Source organism: Rhagoletis pomonella, unplaced genomic scaffold, assembly GCF_013731165.1.
Source record: "Rhagoletis pomonella isolate Grant_MI unplaced genomic scaffold, Rhpom_1.0 Rhpom_scaffold_00005, whole genome shotgun sequence".
Taxonomy (NCBI): domain Eukaryota; kingdom Metazoa; phylum Arthropoda; class Insecta; order Diptera; family Tephritidae; genus Rhagoletis; species Rhagoletis pomonella.
This window is the reverse complement of record NW_023458559.1, coordinates 43,989,785-44,010,830: the sequence shown is the minus strand read 5'-3', so window position 1 is coordinate 44,010,830 and position 21,046 is coordinate 43,989,785. Positions and strand designations below refer to the sequence as shown.

Below are 21,046 nucleotides of genomic sequence, written 5' to 3'. Positions count from 1 at the left end.
ATACACACACAGCCCAAGAATTGCTGAATGCATAATAAAAATCATCATTTGGTTGAAACGAAAATGCTCAGAAAAGGCAAGCAGACAAATGCTGACAGTCGTCGTCAGCCGGTTGGCGTTTACTCTGCGCCAGCGATAGTGGAAGTGGCGTAAGCGTGGTCGGAAATGGCAGCGCGAACAATGCAATGCCTTTAACCCTTTCCTTTTTTGTGAAATGTTTTCCTTTATTTTGAATATTCATTTTCATTACGCCGACTGTCAGCAGGCAAACATCGTCGTCGCGCATACACTGAAAATATGAAAATACTAAAACTATGTAAAAACACCAAGGAAGACAGGGGGGTGGGTGGATGGAAGAAGGCCAGCGCATGATTTTGCATAATTAAAAAGCGCTGCTGCAAGTGCGCGACGCACTGTGGTTGCAGTTGTACAGAAAGTGAAAAAAATTCGGCAGATATTTTTGTCAATTTTAAATATTTTTGCACACAAGATTTTTTTATAATCGGCGGTTTTTAGAGCTGCTCATTACAAATTTGAATTCAGACCACAGAAAATGCACAAAATGGCGGTGCCAAAATGGCAGACGAATTTTTTTAAAATTCTTCAGATATTCCAAAAAATCTTTACTTGGGGGTTTTTGTGGACGCTGATTGCGAATTTGAAGTTAATACAGAAACATTCGAAATAATGGATACAACTGGAGGGAAACTCGTTACTCCGGTGTTTTAGTGACGGAAATCCAAAGTGACGGTGATTTTTTTTTAAACATTTGGGAACTATGTTTAAAATATATATTTTCATACTAAAATCCTCTTTAAGCTCTATCGTCTGTCATTCATTTTGTGGTACACATTTCAATTACCTTATGTCCTTAATTCAAGTTGACTTTGATTTTTTGAACACGTGGCAGCCCTAAAGGTGGAATCCTACATGTGGTTTAAAAATACTACCTTTTAGAAATCGTCTTGACGGATAGCCATATTGTAATAATTCTATTAAATTAATTTAAATTTGATTTTTTTAACAGGTGGCAACCCATTTTGTGCTCTTACCTATATATAAACCTTCTTCTCGCTAAGCCGAACACTTTTTGTAGGCCTCTTAACCCTATGCTGTACCCTCTATTTTCTTTTGTTTGACTCTTTTTAGTATCGTAAGGAATATGATAATTCGTTCATGGCCTAATATGTAAAGATCATCGCCCGTATGCCAGACACATGAATGTGTAAAAATGGAAATTTTAGGAAATCAAGTTTAAAAGATTTTTTTACGAGACGTATCTTTACATTTATGCAATTGAAATTGTAAAATACGTGCTTTCCGTGCACGGTGGGCAGGAAGCGAAGATAGGTTGCATAAAAATGTCGACAAAATCCGAAAGCAGGGTTGTATTTGTTGATATCTTAAGGTTAAGAATCCGCTTAAATTGAAATCCTAGCTGCTCCTGTTTTAAAGATATCCACATTTTATATACTTCTGATAGGATATAGAGGAAGGCGTACTTCTCGATAATTAGAGCATATTTATACGAAAAGAAATCTCATACAAATCTGTTCCCCTTTTTTAGCTCACTAAAACAGATCAAATCAATGTGAAACATTTTCATTTTGATCGAGATTTATTGGGCGCTACCGGTATACAACTTAGATAAAACACAACAATTACCTTTTTCTGTAGCGTGAACTTTCTCATTACAAACACTTTCAATATCGCAATATATGTATGTATGTATGTATACAATATTGTATGCTATATAATACGGTAGTAATTTTTTATTAAAAGTTTGTTGCTATAAGCAAGTAGCGCAGGCAAGTCGCACTGCGCTTGGGCAAGAAATAAAAATGCTCTAACTTAGGTCAACGGTACTCCTCATAATAAGTAAATAAATTCAAAGCTTGTATGAGATTTATTTTGGTATTTATGTACTCTTCTGTCAGGAAATAATGACTATTGTACGTCCAGAACACAAATGCGATCATAAAGAAAATCGCATGAAAGTATGCGCTTTGTGTGTAGGGCTGCTAGACGTCCCGGTTTTCCCGGACATGTCCCGGTTTTAGACTATTTGTCCCGGTGTCCCGGTTCAACCTTAAAATGTCCCGGGTTTCATTTAAGTGTCCCGGTTTTCGATTTGATTGCACAAATTTTGCTTAAAAATGACTACGCTGACAGAAAAAACGCGTTGTAATATTAAGAAAAATGTTATGAATTTACTGGGGGAAATAACGCAAAGTAAACATGAATATTTTTTATTTGATTATCGTTTTGAAATGTTCGTACTTAAAAACAATACTTTCATACCACGCACACGTGGTGTTGAATCAAACTGAACATTTGAATGCACATTTACATGTCTGGCTGTAGCTGAGTGCACGAAGATGCTTGCCACAATTTGCTAATTTCCAGAGCGTCAGGGTTCAAATCCCATTACAGACAGCATGGAATTTAAATAATATATTTTTTTAACTTAATTATGAAAAAGCATCCGTTAAGTGCAAAGCGCTTCATTATAATATTGGCGTATTTCAATTGAATATTTCTATACTAAATACTAAAATTTGTATACTTAAAATATTACGAGTTGGGTTGGTGCTCTTTCATATGCGATTTTTTTTTTTTAATGTAGCACGTTTTGCATAAGCAATAGTTGATGTTTAATATAAGTATGTACCCAAATACGTTAAAATGACATGCTCACAGCAACGAAACAAATGACTGATATTTTAATGTTACCTTGTATTTATATTTTTTTTTTTTTGTGAAACCTAGATTATTATAAGTACCGTGCCGTACAAAATTATTGGCTCGGAGACACTTTCATCTGATCACAATTTCTAATCAGATCTTTTAGAAAAATGTTTAAAATGTAGCTTTTGAGCCAATTAGTAAAGTGAAAGTCTGAAGTTACCAGAAAATTTCGTTGATTTTTTGCAAATTATTTATTTTTTGCTGACAGTGTCTTCCACATACAAAAAAATGTCGAACATAGTTTGTATGGAAGAAACTATAAGTAAAAACAATACCAAATATATTGCCTCGTTCAAGGCCATGAGCAAAATCGTGAATACATGGTTTTCCGCAAAACAAGCGGATCTTAGTAATTTTGATAAAAATCTTAACGAACTCCGCACAGCTTTGAAAAGTACTGGAATTTCTCAAACTGTCAAAATCCATTTTATCCTTAAACATTTAAAGCAATCTATTTCATTCTTGAATAACGATGGTTTAGGATTATGGTCCGAGCAGGCCGGGAAGTCAGTTCATAGGGAATTCATTAAATTCTGGGATAGATTCAAAATAAATATGATTGATAAACCAACTTTTGTGAGTCGCCTGAAGAAAACTGTAATGACATTTTCATTCCAGCATATATAAAAACTTAACTAAATAATAAAATATTTAAATACTAAAATGTGTGACTATATTATATGGTAAGCCAACAAAAAAAAATAAAAGGAAACAAAAAACAAATATAAAAAAATAAAGCAAGAAAAAAATATAAAAAAATAAAACCAAAAAAAGAACAAAGAGGTGCAAAGTAAGTTGCCTCTACGTGGTGCGCCTTGGAAACGATTGAAACCGGCTAAAAACTTACATAAACTTATATTTTCACATAATATATATACACACATTTACTCACATACATTGTTGAATATTTAATGCACAAGGATGTTTTTCTCTTTCGCAAAAGTCGGTCCTATCATAACTATGTAAAATGTGGATATCTTTAAAACAGGAGCAGCTAGGATTTCAATTCAAAGGGATTCTTAACCTAAAAATATCAACAAATACAACCCTGCTTTCAGTTTTTGTCGACATTTTTATGCAACCTATCTTTGCTTCCCGCCCACCGTGCGTGTAAGCATGGTGTTCTGGGTTTTGGTATAATATAGAACATGCAAAGGTTAATCAAGTAACTCAGAAATGATAAAATTGCACGTTCACGCTTCTGACATGAGGGTGACCATATGCAGTATAAAAACCACAAAATATTCACAAAGGATAAGAACATATGAATCAAACTTTCGTTAAAATTATTTAGTAATATTACTACTAATAATAAAGCAACTTCTCCGATTTTCCGGAATAGTATATAGCATACAGTCTGTGTGATATCATGCAGGACAGACTAAGGTTAATTGAAAGATGGACGAAGGAGAAAGGCTTGGGTGTTAACCCAGACAAAACAGACCTTATGTATAAAATCCCCTCACTTCGGCTCCCTGGTAATAGGCAACATGATTCTGAAGCTAGGGGAGTCCGCAAAATATCTAGCCCTAGTAAAGCTGAACTGGGCACAAAATGTGTGGGCCATACACGGTGGCTGTTAGGCCTATTCTACTCTACGGAGTCTTGGTATAGCAGACTGTCGCAGGTCTCTAAACGAGACGGCTGAGCAGTCGGCTCTTCCCTTTATATGAGTGCCGTGGCACAGGAACATACCAGGCAATGAAAAGGCAGACGAAATTGCAATAGAGGGCGCATCCGCATCGGGTTTAAGCATGCCACTCGTTATCTGCAAGCTCGTTATCTGCAAGCTCGTTTAAGGGATATATCTCTTAAATTAGGAAGTGCCAGGTAAGTTAGTCTCACCACTTTCAGCAATACGAAACTTAGGTGGCCAAAATGGGACGAAAAACGGTCGTAGGATCTTGGGAGGGGCTTAGCCCCAGCCGTGGAGCTGCTAATAGGCCATTTTGGCAAACCGAAGACACAACGGGCCCACAATCTAAGGGCCTAGGTGTGCTAGTGGGGTCACTGGCAGCCGCTTCAACCCAAACTAACCTAACATACAGAGAAAATAGATTCACTTTTTCATAACCCCCGTGCAATTGGCTATTCAGAACAAAAAATATGAAAAAATAGTTTTTAAATTTTTATCATTTTGAATTTTTGCGCTCAGGAACCACAATGCGACATAGAAAAAGCAGCAACTGCATGAGCAGGCGTGCGCTGAGAGCAGAAGCGAGGCAGTGCAATAGCGTAAAAGTACACAACTAGCACAGCCATAGCTGAGCAGATTGTGCAAACCAGTGCCAAAATGTGAGCTCATAACAATAGCGGGCTAATGTTTAAAAATAAAATGAAATCTAACAAATGCAGGCAAAATTAAAAATTCAAAAGTAAAAAAAGGTAGTAAAAAGAATGGCAACAGAAAAAACTATGAAAGCGAAAAATAGTAACAAAAGTATTAACTATTCAAAATAGGCACAAAAAAGCAGTAACAGCAAATATGTATCTACTTACCCACATTTTGTATTGTGCGCAATCAGCCAAATCTTTGGCAGCGGCAAGCTGCGCTGCATTGCGAGGTCATGAAACAAAAAGTCACCCATTTGCTACATTTTCCTTTTTTAATTTTTGCTAAATATGCACAGCAGCGCGATAAAATCGTGTTGATAATGCGAAAATTAAAAAGGTTAGTAACAAGAACTAATGAATATATTCAATTAAGTAGCGCGCCAATAATATGAACGTTGACAATGAAATGGTAAAATGAATTATTTAAAAATGCAATAATGAATTTATTGGAAAAACTCTGGCGTATTTAAATGACATTGCGAGGGTGGCATTAAAAGCGCAAATCCATATTTTTTGACAATTAAAACAATACAAATAAAGAATTTTTACGACTCGTAACGAGTGCGAGTATAAACGTGAGCGAGCAGGTTTTAAGTTGAAGGTTAGGTTAAGCTGACTAAATGGCTTCGAAGAGATTATTAAAGCCCATAGCGTTACCAGTTAAACTAGGGCCACATTAGACAGCTAATAACTTGAGTACCAGAAACATTGCTGAGAAAAATCGTAGTTTTTTTGTCAAATTGGAACACCTTGTTTTACCCTACTTTGGCGGCGACTTCCAGATTATGCAAAAAGCCCGTTCCCAGGTGACTAATCCGCAGTCCGCTGAGGGTAGGATACTCACAGAGGAAATATCTCACTGCCTCCTCCTTTGTTTTGCATCTACTACATATCTTATCATTGGTCAGAGCTTAGTTAAAGGCGCAGCTGGCAACAGGCAATGCCCCGTTAGAACACCAACCAATAGCCTAGCACTCTCCCTCTTAAGGGATAGGATAAACTTCGTAAGCATTATGCCACTGCACATAATTCTGGATAGTAACACTAACACTTTGCTCATATACATACGTAAATTATAAGGATATTTTTTTTTTCATTCTAGGACTCCTCAGCATTTGAGCCGCTTTAACGGTTATTTAGTATAATAATTTTTTCACATTCCATCTCTATTTGTCACTTGGAGTGCCAACAAAGTGCTCAGGATTTGCAAAGCGATTAGGCACGTCTCATTCGCTAGCATGGATAGAAAGGAAAATAAATAAGTGGTAGAATTTGAATTATGCATAGCCGCAAATATCCTTCAATGCCTAAAATAGTATCACTCACTACCCGCCAGGCACTTTAGCATACACTCCTAGCCACTTGAATAGGTACAATTCTTTTTCGCTTTTTTTCTCTTGTTTCATTTCCACTTTTTTTATTAAAATATAAGTTCTTACGGTTTCAAACTTTTTAGAAAAAAATCGACAAATTTTCATTGAAATTTAAAAATTTTTTCTTAGAAGTTTTAGTGCAATTTTTTCCATATAATGCATGCTTGCATTTTTTTTTTTGTATGTGGAAAAAATTGGGCAAGAGCGTCAGTAAAATAAAATTGTCAAAAACCAATGGTAATGTGTAACTATTTAAAATATTTTTAGTTTTTAATATTCTACAAAGTTTGAATCTTGTATTCATGCGAAAAAGCATTGTACCTATTCAAGTGCATGAGAGTGTACAGTGTTCAATACAAGCTATACATTGAAATAGAACGTATATAGATAGGCATGCATACGTATGCCATACTTGCGTCACTCGAAATTCTGTCACTGCAATGTTCAATGAGCCGCACTCGAAAATGCCATTTTTAGTTGCAAACGATAAAAAAGTGCCCAGTATTGCTGCTCGCTTTGCCATTTCACGCCAATTTCACTATTGAAAGCATTGCTTATGTGGCAATTAATGCGGTAATTGTTTGACATGTAGTGGCTGAGAAGTGCTCAGCTGCTGTGTTGCGTTTACAGCTATCAGTAAAAATGTTCGAGGACAATTGGAAAAATTGCGGCTATCATTTTAATTTTAGCACAGTTGAAAGGATTAACGCATTGGTTTGCTGTGTTGCCAGTAGAATAAAAATCAATATTCTTCTCGAGTGATTACTTTTAGTTCTTGCCGACCGGGCAAATTTCTTCAAATTTCAAATTTTCCTTATATATAAATAAAATAGTACCCTGAAATGCCAGCTACGCCGATGCGACCGGGTATTATGTTGTAAAAAGTAGAGCTGTCTTTTCTTCTTCTTTTTTGAGTTCATGTCCCTGCCCAATTTAAAGTCAAACACTCTTGAATTTTAGTTTATATTGAACGAATGTTGAATAAGGCACTTCTCAGAAAGATGTTTCTTGCTCATTAATCTGAGATTAAGTGCTTGAGATATGAAGTAACCGGACTCACGAACTCCAAAAAGTAATTGTCTGCACTTCATAACCTTACTTTAACGGTGTTGCAACCCATATTGCGATCAGTATAGGAAACTCGGGAATTTTTGCTTACCTCAGCAAGTAGAATGATTTCCTAGAATTTAATTGTGTTCCGTGGATATTTATTTCCTGACATTGAAGAATGGCATTGACAGTAGGCATATTGAGCCAAAATAGAATCCCACTTCTTACATGAATATCAGTAAGCTTTTGAATAGCCTTTGGTTTCTACTAAGAACCCCTCATTAATCTCGAAAGCTCTTTACTGACTCTCGAAAGACTAACTGAAAGATCTGCTAACAAGGAGGTCTCAGTGTCATACTGTTGGCCTTTCTTAAAAATTAAAATAAACAGGAAAAATTTAAAATTAAATGAAATTAAAAAAAAAAATCTTCTTAATTCAATACATCTAAAAATTAAATTAGAAAAAGCAGACAAGCTAAATAAAAAAAGATGGATTAAAAATAAAATAAAATTAAAATAAAATATTTTTTTTAAATAAAATATTTTTTGATTTTTGAAACGTAAGTTAAAAATGAAAAGAAAATTAGGTTAAAGCAGACAAAAAAATAAATTCACAAAAAAGTTACATGAGATCCTAAAAATTAAATGAAATAAAAACAATATATTTTTCTTACCAAAACAATAAAATCTAACAATTAAAAGAAAATTTAAATAGAACAAGTAATTTTTAAGCAAAAAACAAAACCGACTTTAATTCTCGTATAAAAATTTAAGATTATCGTTATTTCTTCATGATCCGATGATCGGATTTATACCAAATTAATATGGGACCATCTGTGAGGCAACACCTTACCTTTACAAAAAGAATTATAGAAATCGGTTAACGTCGTCCAGTTAAGCGGTTGATAACCTTCCCCTTTTTGTGAAGTCGGTTAAAAAGAAAAAAAATATTTAAAAAAGATAGAGTTGCTCTTTAGTCATATCCATTACATATTGTTATGTACCAAGACCATTAGTGGTTAATCGATCTTGATATTCAATTTCTTATAGATATTGTTCCTAGTATCTTTATCGAATTTGTTATCGATATTTTTATTGATATGATTATCGATTTTTTTACCGAAACATTTATCAATAAATGTACGTATGTACATAAATATTTTCTACAATCGATGTCAATAGCAAATAGGAAATATATGTCAGTGTGGCAATAAAAGGTAGTTACTTGCAAATAACCATAGATCTGTATGCATATTAGGGCGGGTCAATTTTTATGCGAGATTTTTTCTGTTATGCGCGTATAGCACAGAAAGATTCTGTGTGTAATTCCAAGAAAATTTTATAGAAAAAACCATGGGTCTAAAATCAATTTGAAGTTTGCCAAATTGCTGTACTGTCGTAAAGAACTGCTTAAATTCTGTATAAAAATATGTTATAAGGGTTATTTTGGTATGAGGAATCCATTTATACACTTATCGTTTTCTTAAACTTCCATCAGAGAGCGCAACAGTAAAAAGTTTCAAATTTTCCTCGAAACCTATTTTCGCAATTTGCCAAACTCCAAATTGATTTTAAAACCAAGGTTTCTTCGGAAAATGTGCTTAGAATTACGAGTAGAATCCGCTTATGCTGATGCGCATACGCGTAAAAAAAAATGGCCCGCACTAATGTACATACATACATATGTATGGATGTGTAGATAGCTGTGAACGCGTACAAGTCTGCGACAATTTAATAACGCTGCGCTTGCAACAATTGCATTTTTCGCATTTCCAACTTAAACACATTTTTGTTCTAGAACAATCACGCACGCCATTCATTTGTTTGCACTTTCGCTATAAAATTATTTGTTCCAGTTATAAAGCGTATACTTAAATGTATTTGTACATAAGTCTGTGTCAATTTATATCACTGTCTTCGTCAGGCGCCTACATACATTAGGGTGGTCGAAAAAAAAATATGTCCGTTTTATTTTATTTAGAGGTCGTTCAAAGCGCTCAAAGCCCTATAGGGGAAAAAAACTAAATTTCTTGTAAATGGTATAGAATTCTTGAAAATAACTTTTTTTTATCAAAACATTGTTTCTTTTCAGAAGACTTCCAGTAATAATACCCAATTGTTTATTTTACCATCATTTAATACTAAAGAATGTTTGTTTGTCCGCACATTGAATTTTTCGGAGTTTTTGGAGGACTTGTCAAAAATAGTTACAATTAAAAATGGTCGCAGTGCATACCTCTATTAATTATCTATTATCTATTGGTATTATTATTAGAAGTCTCCTGAATAGAAAAAAAGTTTCCCGGCCGGAAAATATTGATTTTTAAGAATTTTATAAAAAGTTTACGAAACATTGTTTTTTCCCGATATAAAGTACATGGAAAGCTTTGAGTGACCTCTAAATATTTATTGATTTCAATAAAAAGCGGGTGTATTTTAAAATTCCGACTTTACTTCTTTTGGGCCACTCTAATGCGCATTCGTATGTAAATAATAGCACCTGCACGTGTTTATAAGCAATTATATAGGTAATTGTCCGGTGACTAACACTATTTAACTAGTCCTGCTAGATGTCTGACTGACTGACTGGTTGGCTGGCATGTTGGTTGAATTGACTCACTGTAAAGTCCTTTGGAATTTTTATTTGCGCTTAGTCATTTGAAAAAAAACTGAGCATGCAACAATTATATAGATTTCGCATGTTCCATCGCTATTAAAGTGTAGTGTATAAAGGGATTAACATGTTTGCATTCTACATTTTTGACAAAGCCAAATATAGTAATAGCTTAATAAATACATTCTCATGGGAATTTTGAAAATTAAATTATGGTTTACACAATTGCAAATAACTTAAAGTTCATTAGATTATTCAAATTTAAAAAAAAGTCCACAATCTGTGAAAAAACTAAAAAAAATTTAATACATATTTGTTTAAATTTTAAATTTTGTCATTTCGTCCTTGTAAAAATACAGCCAGCCACACCCTTGCTTCTTATTATCCATATTGTCGCACTTCCCAGCGCATTGTTCAATTTTTAATGGAACCAAATGTTGGCGAAAATTGTTGACATGTAAAACTACTCGTATGAAATTAATATTTAACTAACAAAAACAGACAGCACAGGATGTGGGAAAAAATGCAAATATTGTTGGCGACAGCCCACGGTTTCCCAATGAAAAATAAAATATGCATATGTACGCACATATATACATATGTACATATGTTAATATGTATCTACATTTTTTTGCTTGTAATAATGAGGCATAAAATCGTGTCCTTCCTGATGCTGACAATTTGTGTAAATTTCATATTGCAATAACATGTTGCAAACTTGATTCAAAAAATATGCCACTTACCTACTTAACTATTAAAAAGTCATATTCATATTGAGCCGCAACCGAGAAAATAACGTAAGCGAAATTTTTTCGATAGTTTGGGTTCCATTCTACAGAATCTGTAATCGTCTTTATTTTTATGACAAAAATAAAAAAAAAAACATTTTTTCTTCTGATATTATTTGACGTCGAAATAAACCGAAGCGTTTGCTCTCCATATGTTGGGCATTCACCGAGAGCAAAGTTTAGGTTTAAATATGCAAATAAACGTGAGAAACTTCGAAATATATCTGAAAACCCCGAATAAAACATGATGATCCCGAAGAATTCCCATATTTCATGAAAAAATGCCGAAAGGTTTAGAAAAAAAATTTGCAAACTGTTTTCAAAATAACCGAGAAATCCCATTGAAATACAGAAAAATTTAGAATATTTGGTACAACACGAAATACCCGAAGAATCCCAACAAATCCCGAAAATGACCCCGAAAGGGCACTAAACACAGTGTTCAAACTTTCTAAAAAATACCCGAAAATATCGCAAACAATTTTTTATATGTAGGTACCGTACCGAGAAGAAACTTAATAAAATTAACTTTTAATTAATCTTAGCATTTCATTATTTTGAACAAGAAAAAAAATGTAGGCTTTTATATCTTTTTAACAGCAAATAACCTAATATTTTTTTATATTTATTTTTATGACAGAAAAGTTCGTAAAAGGTTCAAAAAAGTCATAAAAAATTCCGAAAAGACACAAAGAACCCCGAAATTTCCAAAATACTGCTAAAGATCCCTAAAAAATATAAACAAATATTCCAGAAATTATGCAATACTTCCAAAAATGCACGAAGGCTCGCCAAAATTCCGGGAAATTTTCACAAAATTTCTGAAACCCCCAAAAAATATAACAAAAAAATAATATTCCAAAAGTTTTCGAAAAAATCACGAAGGCTTCTGAAAGATCCCGAAATCGCTGAAAAAACACATAAACAAATCTTGAAAAGTTTTAAAAAACCCCAATTGCTTTCAAACAATTTGGAAAAGTTGCGAAGTGTCCTGAATAGTACCGATAATCCAAAAAAATCACGGATAATAAAGCACAAAGATGCTCGAAAAGCTCTAAAATATCACACAAGTTTTCGAAAATTTTCGAGAACGCACGAAAAATCCCGAAATGTCACAAAATTTCGAATAATAAAACATGGAAAATCCCGAGAAATAAAACTCTAAGAATTTCTAAATGTACTGAAGAAATGCCAAAAGTCTCGGAAATTTTCTAGAAATCAAGATGAATCGAAATAAAATTTGCTTTTATTTACAGTCTCTGGTTTCTTTATATACTTCACTTCTTATGCTAAAAACATATTTAGACAGATGACAGCGTTGATCCGGATCAACTCGTTAATTCGGAATTATCTCGGGAATTATCTGCAGTTTATCCGCACAAAGTGCTAGAGTTAATTCTCAAACTTAATGCGGATCAGGGGCACTTTCGATGACAATACTGAGCAAAAAGGTCAGCTGTTGTATATTGTGAACTAAAACTAAGGCTGCGCACTTGAATGCAGTAGCACCCAGGTTCGTCACCCATTTCGGTCAGTTTCCAAAAAAAAAAAAAATGTTTAAATATTACTTATTTTTTTATTTTATTTTACTTTGTTTTATTTCATATCATTTTTTTAAGTTAATTTAATTTTATAGAGTTTGGTTTTGGTTAAAAAAAATCCACAATAACAAAAAAATAAAAATTAAATATTTTCTAGCCGTTGGACTTGAGCACACGATCTCGCTGTTAATCCGTTTTAACGTTGCCGTCTGTCTATGATTTTAGCTACATAAAAATCACACCTTCCAACAATTTACACCCGATACTAAAAGCTATAACCCCGCACTCCAATGAATAGCCACATTTTTTCATTGAAATACCCAATCAATAGAAATGTGCAATAAAAGTACTTTTCAACACATCAACGCCATCTCCAATGCCTCAGAACACATACGTATTCGTGCTTTTGTTTGATTAACTGCTTTCCTGCTGCAGTATTTATATATCGCTTTGACGTTAATCTGCCATACTCAATGAATCTTTGCCGTTACTTAACATCGACGGCTTAGTACTATTTGTGGGTCTCAATAAGAGCGTGTGTATGTACATAAGTTCTACTCATAGGTGTTTTGCATAGAAATAACATTAATTTGAAGTAGCAAAGAAAACAAAGCCAACGAATGTACGTAAGTAACTTTATTTGTTTTTGTTTTTTAAATCATGTCAGTTGTTGTTTTTGTTGTCTTTCTTTAAATGGCTTATCAGCTCAGCCGAGATATTCGCAAGTATTTTAGGTTATCAATCAATTGGGCTTAATACCATACAATTTGCTGAGAGATTGTATTGGTTAATAGAGTGTAAAAAATATATATACATTTTCAAATTAAACTGCTCATTTGACATTTATTTGACGCGCAAAATAGATTGCAGGTGCGTGTGGGAACTTCTATAAACCTAGTGCTAGCTACAGAAATTTGTGCGGCTATCAGCAGCAGCGCAAATAAACCAATAATATTTTATTAACAGATAGACTGACAACAGCATATGAATAAATAAGAACAAAAGTAAATATTTATTTACTCTTTTTATATATTCTTGAGAAAAATTGTTGCTTGCGCATTAAAAATTGTTTTAATTTAGTTTATGCTCCACTTCCACGTCTATCGCGTATATGTTGTGGCGGCGAATTAGCCGCATTCGGCAACCAAGCAGTCGTGGCCGAGCGGTTAAGGCGTCTGACTAGAAATCAGATTCCCTCTGGGAGCGTAGGTTCGAATCCTACCGACTGCGAAGCAAAATAATATTTTTTATTTTTTTATGCTTTTATTTTTTTTTTGAATACAAAAATAAAAAATGGTGTTTATTTTTATCGATTTTTTTTTATATAAAAAAAAGTTCGTAAAATTTTCGTAAACTTTTTTTACTAAGAAAAAATTATAAATATTTAAAATATGTATACACATATAATATCTATTTCGTAATAAATTTATTTTGCTTCGCAGTTGGTATTTTCTGGAATTTTTTATATACATATCTTATTTTTTATGAAAGAAAAAAATTTTCTTTAATTTTTATTGTTTTTTTTTTATTGCAAATGCAATTATTCATAAAAGCTCTACTATTTTTAGTTTTTTACTCTATATATATTTATGGTCAATAAAAAAAAATTGAATTTTTACATGAAAAAAATTCTTCAGTTTTTTTTTACTTTTCCATGTTTTTCACATATGTACATATTCTTAAATACACGTATCAATATGTAACTAAGTAGTATGCACATATGTATGTACGTCTGCTATATGCACATATTTTTCCAGATATCCCCAGGTGCCACTGTTACTGCTCTACTTGGTTGTTTTCGTTTTCCTTTTTACTATATTTTTGTTTTATTTCGTTGTTGTTGTTTCACTTGCTTAGCGCGGCAAAATGGAGAAGCACGTGTATTATTACTTATAAGCTGAGATAGAGAAATTATGACGACCACTGTCGCCGCAAGGGATTGAACATTTTTATGACTTTACGCGTGGAGTATAAAGGAAGGTTTGAGAAGCAGATTTTTTTATAAGATATGAAAAGCGCTTAATCGCACGTAAAATGCAAAGAAAAAGCTAAAGAGTATATTACTCATTTCCTATCTTCAAAGTGATAAATTGGCAATTTCCATATTATATTGTACTAGCGTACCCGGCGAACTTCGTCTCGCCCACAACTAATTTTTTGTTGGAACATTTTGGTACAACACATTCACCAACTATTCACTTAACGACTTCCAGTGGCACATTTATCAGCTCTGATTATGGTTTTGTGGCCGTCAGAAGGCATATCTTCCATTGCCATTTTAAATAACCTAACCAAAGCGTTGTGTCCGTGATGAAGGTTTTGCAATTATGGTCTTGGTTCGATGGTGAATCTGTATTATGATCAAAATTAGGTGATAAAAAAATGTCGAGTACAAAATCTATGGGAGGTCAATTTTTCCGGAATTTTCTATTCGGCCTGAGACAAACACAACCATTCTAGAGCTATGTTCGGTATTACGTAAGTAACTTTTCTTTATACATATATATATAGATGTTTAAATTTTTAAATAGTTGGCAACCCTCTTCAAAGCTATCCTTTTTATATATTAAGAGTGCATTTAAAGGCATTTCATTAACTGGATGCGTCGCAATCTTTTACTCAATATATATTTAAGTTGGTAAAGTTTTAAGCGGGTGGCAACCCTGCTAAAAAGTTTTTATTTTTTACCTCAACCAGTGAAGCTCTCCTTTCAATCATTCAATTTGATGGAAGACAGGCTTTCAGCTTTTTATACCCATTTGTTTTTTTAATAAATAACTAATTTTGATAAAATATAAAACGCGATATCGTTTGGTAACAGTAAAATAGCTTTTACAAATAAGTATGTAGATTTAAGTAAAGACTTCCAACTTATAACAGACTTATATACTTACATATCCTACACATAAATAATGACTAGTGCAATTTTTATTGCAAAGACGAATTTCATAAAGAAATTTAACACAAAAATACTTGGTTTAGAAATGTTTAACATTTTTTGTATTTCTTAAAAAACTTATGCCTGATTGTGCCAATAAATTTAAAATTTATTAGCGTGTTAGAATTTAAAACTGATACATTTTAAAATTGGTTGGTAAAACTGGGGATTAGAAAGAAAAAAGTATTTAACTCAGACTTATTATTTCAGGCAAGAAAATTATATAGTTTTTCCCTTTTATTTCTTCCCAAGGCCAAACCGAAGGGCTCTATTTAAAGGAAATTTTTCAAATCGACTCATTTAAACGAAATCAAAATTTAAGTGTACTGCTGAAAGTGAAAATTCTTGAAAAAGTTCCGAAAAACTCAAAAATATCCCCGAAAAAGTAACTAAAGATTCTGATAAATCCTGAAAAGTTCCGAGAAATTCTCGCAAAAATTCTTAAAAATCTCAAACCATGTCATTTTCTTATCAATGACTAAATATAAAAGCGGTACAATTTTTGGAATTTCTGACTCAAAATATTATTGATCAAGTTTTTCCTTATCCAAAACAATCAAAGACAATCCCAGAAATAACTGCCGAGAAATCTTGAAAAACTTAGAAAGGAATCGTAAAATCACGAATTAATTAAAAAAAAAATATAATGAGTTTCTCCTACAGAGGATATTTCGATTGCTTTATGTTAGCGATTTGAAATTTTTGAACAGAAAACGAAACTATAGAAAGAAAGAGTTTTGAAAACAAGTAATTTTAAATCAAAAAAACACAACCGACTTCAATTCTCATACAAAAATTTAGGATTACCGTTAATTTCTTCATTGTCCAATGATCGGATCTAAACCAAATTAGTATGGGACCACCTTGGAGGCACTATTTTTCCGATAGCAAAGCTATGTTAAAAATATTTCAAATGAAAAATGTGTTGGGCGCCAAATTATGTTTTTGTTTGAAATAAACACGATATGGTTAATTTTTTTCTCTGTGTCTTTTTCTTCCTTTTTCTGTGTGTTTCTTTAATCAAAACCAAAAATTTCGGAAACTCGGAAGATTTAAAGCTAATAACTCAAAGAAGTCGCTGATAGCAAGAAAAAATAAAATAAATAAAATAAAATACATTTACCTCTGACAATAAAATAAAACTCAAAATTAATTACATATATTCACGAGTAATATGTATTTATGTATGAGCAAATGTTCTGAAATTTTATGAGAAGTGGGATTTCCTACTCACCAACTTTCTTACTGCAAATTTCCTTGAAGCGCTGATGGGAAGCGATTTCCTGTAATAGCAATAAAAGAAAATTCATGTAATTGTGTACAAATTTGTGGAACAGCGAATATTAAATATTGAAAAACTAGACATTCATTTTGTAATTAAAAGGTGGACATAATTTTCTGCTGATTGAGAAATTGGACTTACTTTATTTACTGGGCATTTTTAGAAAATAAAAAATGGACATACATTTTTTGGGATATTAAAACTGAGCATAATTTGATGGTAAATTAGAAAGGGTTTACAGTGGACAGAATTTTCTAAATGGACTTTTTTTTTGAAATTTGCGATTGGAGATAAATTTGTTTGTTATTGGGTATAAATTTGTTTACAAATTAATTTTATGCTAATTTAAAATAGTTTTAAAATGGCTTACATTCAAGGTTCAGTTTTTTCAGTTACCAAACATTTATCTCCAGCTTTTAAATGGCAAAAATTGATGTCCAAAGTTTTTAAATGATTTCTCATTTTTGAATAACCAAAAATTTACATGTTTTTAATAACCAGAAATGTATTTCTAATTTCTACCATTCAGCGGTTAAACATACCAAGATCAAAGAAAATCGAACTTTCCATATTTATGGGAGCTTCACCCCGAGATTCGTAAGCTTCAAATTTTTCTCACAGTGCATATTCAACTGATATGCGTCGACATGTCTATTAAGCTAAAGATGCGAGTAGTATCGACACACAAACATTTGCGCTCAGGAAAAATATATATTAGAAAAAAAGTTAAATAAAAGTAGGCAAAGGACACGCTTGATTGACTTCTCAAAGCCTCTAAGGCAGGTTAAGCTGATTGGCAGCACACACGAGCACTTGAACTCGAGCGCACAAACACATCAACTTGCGAGCCTGCCAATGTGTAGACGTGAATGTGCTTAGATACATACTTGCACAATTTGACATACATTCATGCCATAAAATGCACACATAAAAGCAACTTGTAGATACGAGAGCAAAATATACAATACATAGTTGTATGTATGTATGTACAAAAATTTTGATGCATCGAATGCGCCAACGTCACGCCCTCAACAGCGAGCAAATGTGTGAAAAAATATAAAACGACTGCATATATTTAGTAAAATAAAAACGTAAGCAGAGGAGGGACTCAAATTCCCACAGCAGCGAATTTTCCTCTATATACATATATATACCAGGGATGTTGCGAATATTTGCATCGAAATGGCTCTAAGTCTATCTAACCAGGGTGCGGACAATACCTGGCTTTTAGCTTCAGGCGCTCCACGGTTAAATTCACTAGAAATAATAGAATAGAAATACTAAAACTAAACTAAAATACGACAAATTGGCAAAAATCTGGCCCGAAAATATTTTAGCGTTCCAAGTGAGCAATTGTTCAGTGCAGCCGGCCTTTCATACGAGCCTCTAACCAATCGCAAAATTACTTTAACCTATAGGTTAAGCACTCGTTCAGTGTTTAAAGCTGGGATCCCACGATTGCTGCAATAAAGAATGTACACGAAAAAAACTGGTCGCACATAACCAAGCATAGCTCGGTTAATCATAACATTAAAATAAAAATCGGTAGACACTTAAAAAGCTGGAAGCATTTTCCATCAGTGTAGAAACGAGGACCAAGAAAGAAATCGATCGCGAGTTAATATTGCGCAAAAAGCTGGAAAATCCCAGCATGTTCCATAACGACATCGCAAAAAAGCTAAAATTTCCAAAGTCTACCGTTACTTATGTGCTTAAAAAATACAATGAATGTTTATCTTTAAAAAGGAACCCTGGTAGTGGCAGAAAAAAAGGATTTGCTTGCGAAATTAAGGCAAAGGAAGTGTTATCTGCTTTTAAGAAAAATCCTGGACTTTCGGTAAGAGATGTCGGCAAAAAATTAAACATGTCGTCTTCGTAAATACAAAAAGTATGCAAAACAGCAGGACTACGTTCTTACAAAGTGAATGCAGCACCTAATCGCAACGGTAAGCAAAATTTGTTGGCGAAACAACGTGCTCGGAAATTGTACGACAGTCTCATACAAAAATTTGGCTGTATTGTTATGGATGACGAATCGTACGTAAAAGCCGATTTTAAACAAATCCGGGGCCGCGAATTTCACACTGAAAATAAAAGAGGCAATGTTGCAGATAAATATAAAAACAAAAAGTTTGACAAATTTCCCAAAAAGTTTCTCATTTGGCAGGCAATTTGCCAATGCGGCTTCAAAAGTGATCCTTTTGTAAGCACTGGTACAATTAACCAAGAAATTTATGTTAAGGAGTGTCTGCAAAAGCGACTTTTACCTCTTATACGGCTGCATAAAGATCCAGAGCTTTTTTGGCCTGATCTCGCGATATGTCATTACGGAAAAATGGCTTTAGGATGGTAACATAGAAACAAAGTGTATTTTGTAGCAAAAGAGGTGAAACCACCTAATTGTCCAGAGCATCGGCCGATCGAAACCTACTGGGCCGTTATGAAATCCAAACTTCTTAAGACCCACAAAGCTGTAAAAAACGCACAACAATTCAAAAATAAATGGCAGCTGGTTTCCAAGGAAATCACTGAAACTTCTGTGCAAGGGCTAATGAAAGACATAAAGTCAAAATTGCGATCGTTTGCTTATTACAAGGAGAATTAACTCTTTTTTTAACGAATTTCAATAAAACTAAGTTTAGATGTAAATATATGTAAATATCGTTGAATTCCATTAATATATTTATGTTTTAGAACGTTTTAACTGTGACCAGTTTTTTTCGTGTACATTCTTTGCACCAATTATTGCCTCATTTTATGCCCCAATCGTGTGAATTCACAATACATTGACTCATGCGGGAATATAGGCCGATATTGTGCTTGCTGTACCCAATCAAATACGGCCCGTGTGCGGCAATCGTGTGATAGCTTGATTGGCAATCATGGGGCAATGAAAATTTCAAAATTGCGGCAACATTTATTGTATTCTTGTGCGGCAATTGAAGTGAACAATACACATCAATATTTAGGCTGTTTATTAATAATTTACTTTTTTGCTTCCTTATGTGTCCAAAAATCACTGAAATTAATATCCTTGTTTTCGGAAGCAACATAACTTTTAATTTAATTTGTAGTGAAATTATAATTTTTCTTGAAGTCCGATAACGGAATCTTTGCCGCGATATATACCACCACAAGCAAAACTCATACGAGAAGAATACGAAAGGTATTTTATGTCACCAAATGGCGGACTGCCATGACAGTATAAATTTATTAAAAAAAAAACTTAAAAGTTCAATACAGCCCACGACAAAGCAGTAGAACCTCAAAATTTTGACCAGTCTTGACTATTTTTCTTCTACTTATTTAATCTTCATTATTTTCGTATAAAAGTATAGCTCATTGTCTAACAAAAACTGCATAAATCCAAATTGCAAGCTTTACACAAAAATTATAAAAATTTCTTAAACTTTTGAACACAATTCCACGTTTTATAATTCGGATTTCTAGAAAAAAATGGTTATTTAGTACAATAAGGTGGAGGTTTGAAGTTGCTAAAAGATCCTGTTGATTTTACATAATTTTTTTAGCTGACGGTATTATGCACTTTCTTCTCTGTAAATTACTTTGTAAACTGCAAAACAAAATTTTTTCTAGAAACCCAAATTAAAAACCATTGAATTGTGATCAAAATTTTAAGAAATGTTTATAATTTTTGTATAAAGTTTGGAATTTGGACTTATGTGGTTTTTACTAGAATCAGGTAAAACAGAATTTAGAGGTCAGCGCAACACTTTATGGTCACAATTGCCGCATGCTCGAACAATAGTGTGATAAGTTTGGGGCAATTATTGTCACTATATTGCTTTTCGCCAACTTACGGCAATTGGTCCATTTGCGGCAATCGTGGGATCTCAGCTTAAGTAATAAAAAACGATAACGATGACTTAAGTTGGTTATATCTTTTTTAATGTTCCGAAAATTCGCATTCGCGAATGTGAAACATATGACATTCGAGGCATCCCTAATACATACATACATATGTACATAGATTTACTACAAAGTTGTGGTATTTTTATATTGCATAGCGTTGCACTCTATTATATGTTTTGTGCATTGCAAGCTTTTCTGTTTCTGTAATTATGACTGAGAATGGGCAGTAAAGCTGTATAGGGGCGCCTGAAAGCACACCCCGAGGACACAAAAAAATTAACCCGTGATTGTTGCGCTTTTTTTTGTGCTGCTGCAGTGTTATCTCTTCCCTTGCTTGCATTCGAGAAACAGAAGCTTTTATTTACTTTCAAAATTTTGCTAGCTCTGGCAGGCAGCAAAAGAATGAAAACGAAAGAATATACAAGAAAAAATGAAAGAAATGAAGGGAAAGGCGGGGAAAAGGAAAGGAAAGGAAAGGAAAGGAAAGGAAAGGAAAGGAAAGGAA

At 33.3% G+C, this 21,046-nt stretch overlaps 1 protein-coding gene and 1 non-coding gene across 2 annotated transcripts in view; one reads left to right on the top strand and one right to left on the bottom strand.

Moving 5' to 3' along the window:
* LOC118739033 (dual specificity protein phosphatase 22-like) overlaps positions 1–21,046 on the bottom strand; it is an 89,198-nt gene that overhangs the window by 30,402 nt on the left and 37,750 nt on the right. Inside the window, exon 2 of the mRNA XM_036470124.1 lies at positions 16,621–16,669. The gene's annotated coding sequence lies outside the window, so the exon portion shown is untranslated. The remainder of the gene's footprint in view (positions 1–16,620; positions 16,670–21,046) is intronic.
* On the top strand, positions 13,597–13,678 carry Trnas-aga. The gene has a single exon. It is a non-coding gene; the product is annotated as a tRNA-Ser (tRNA).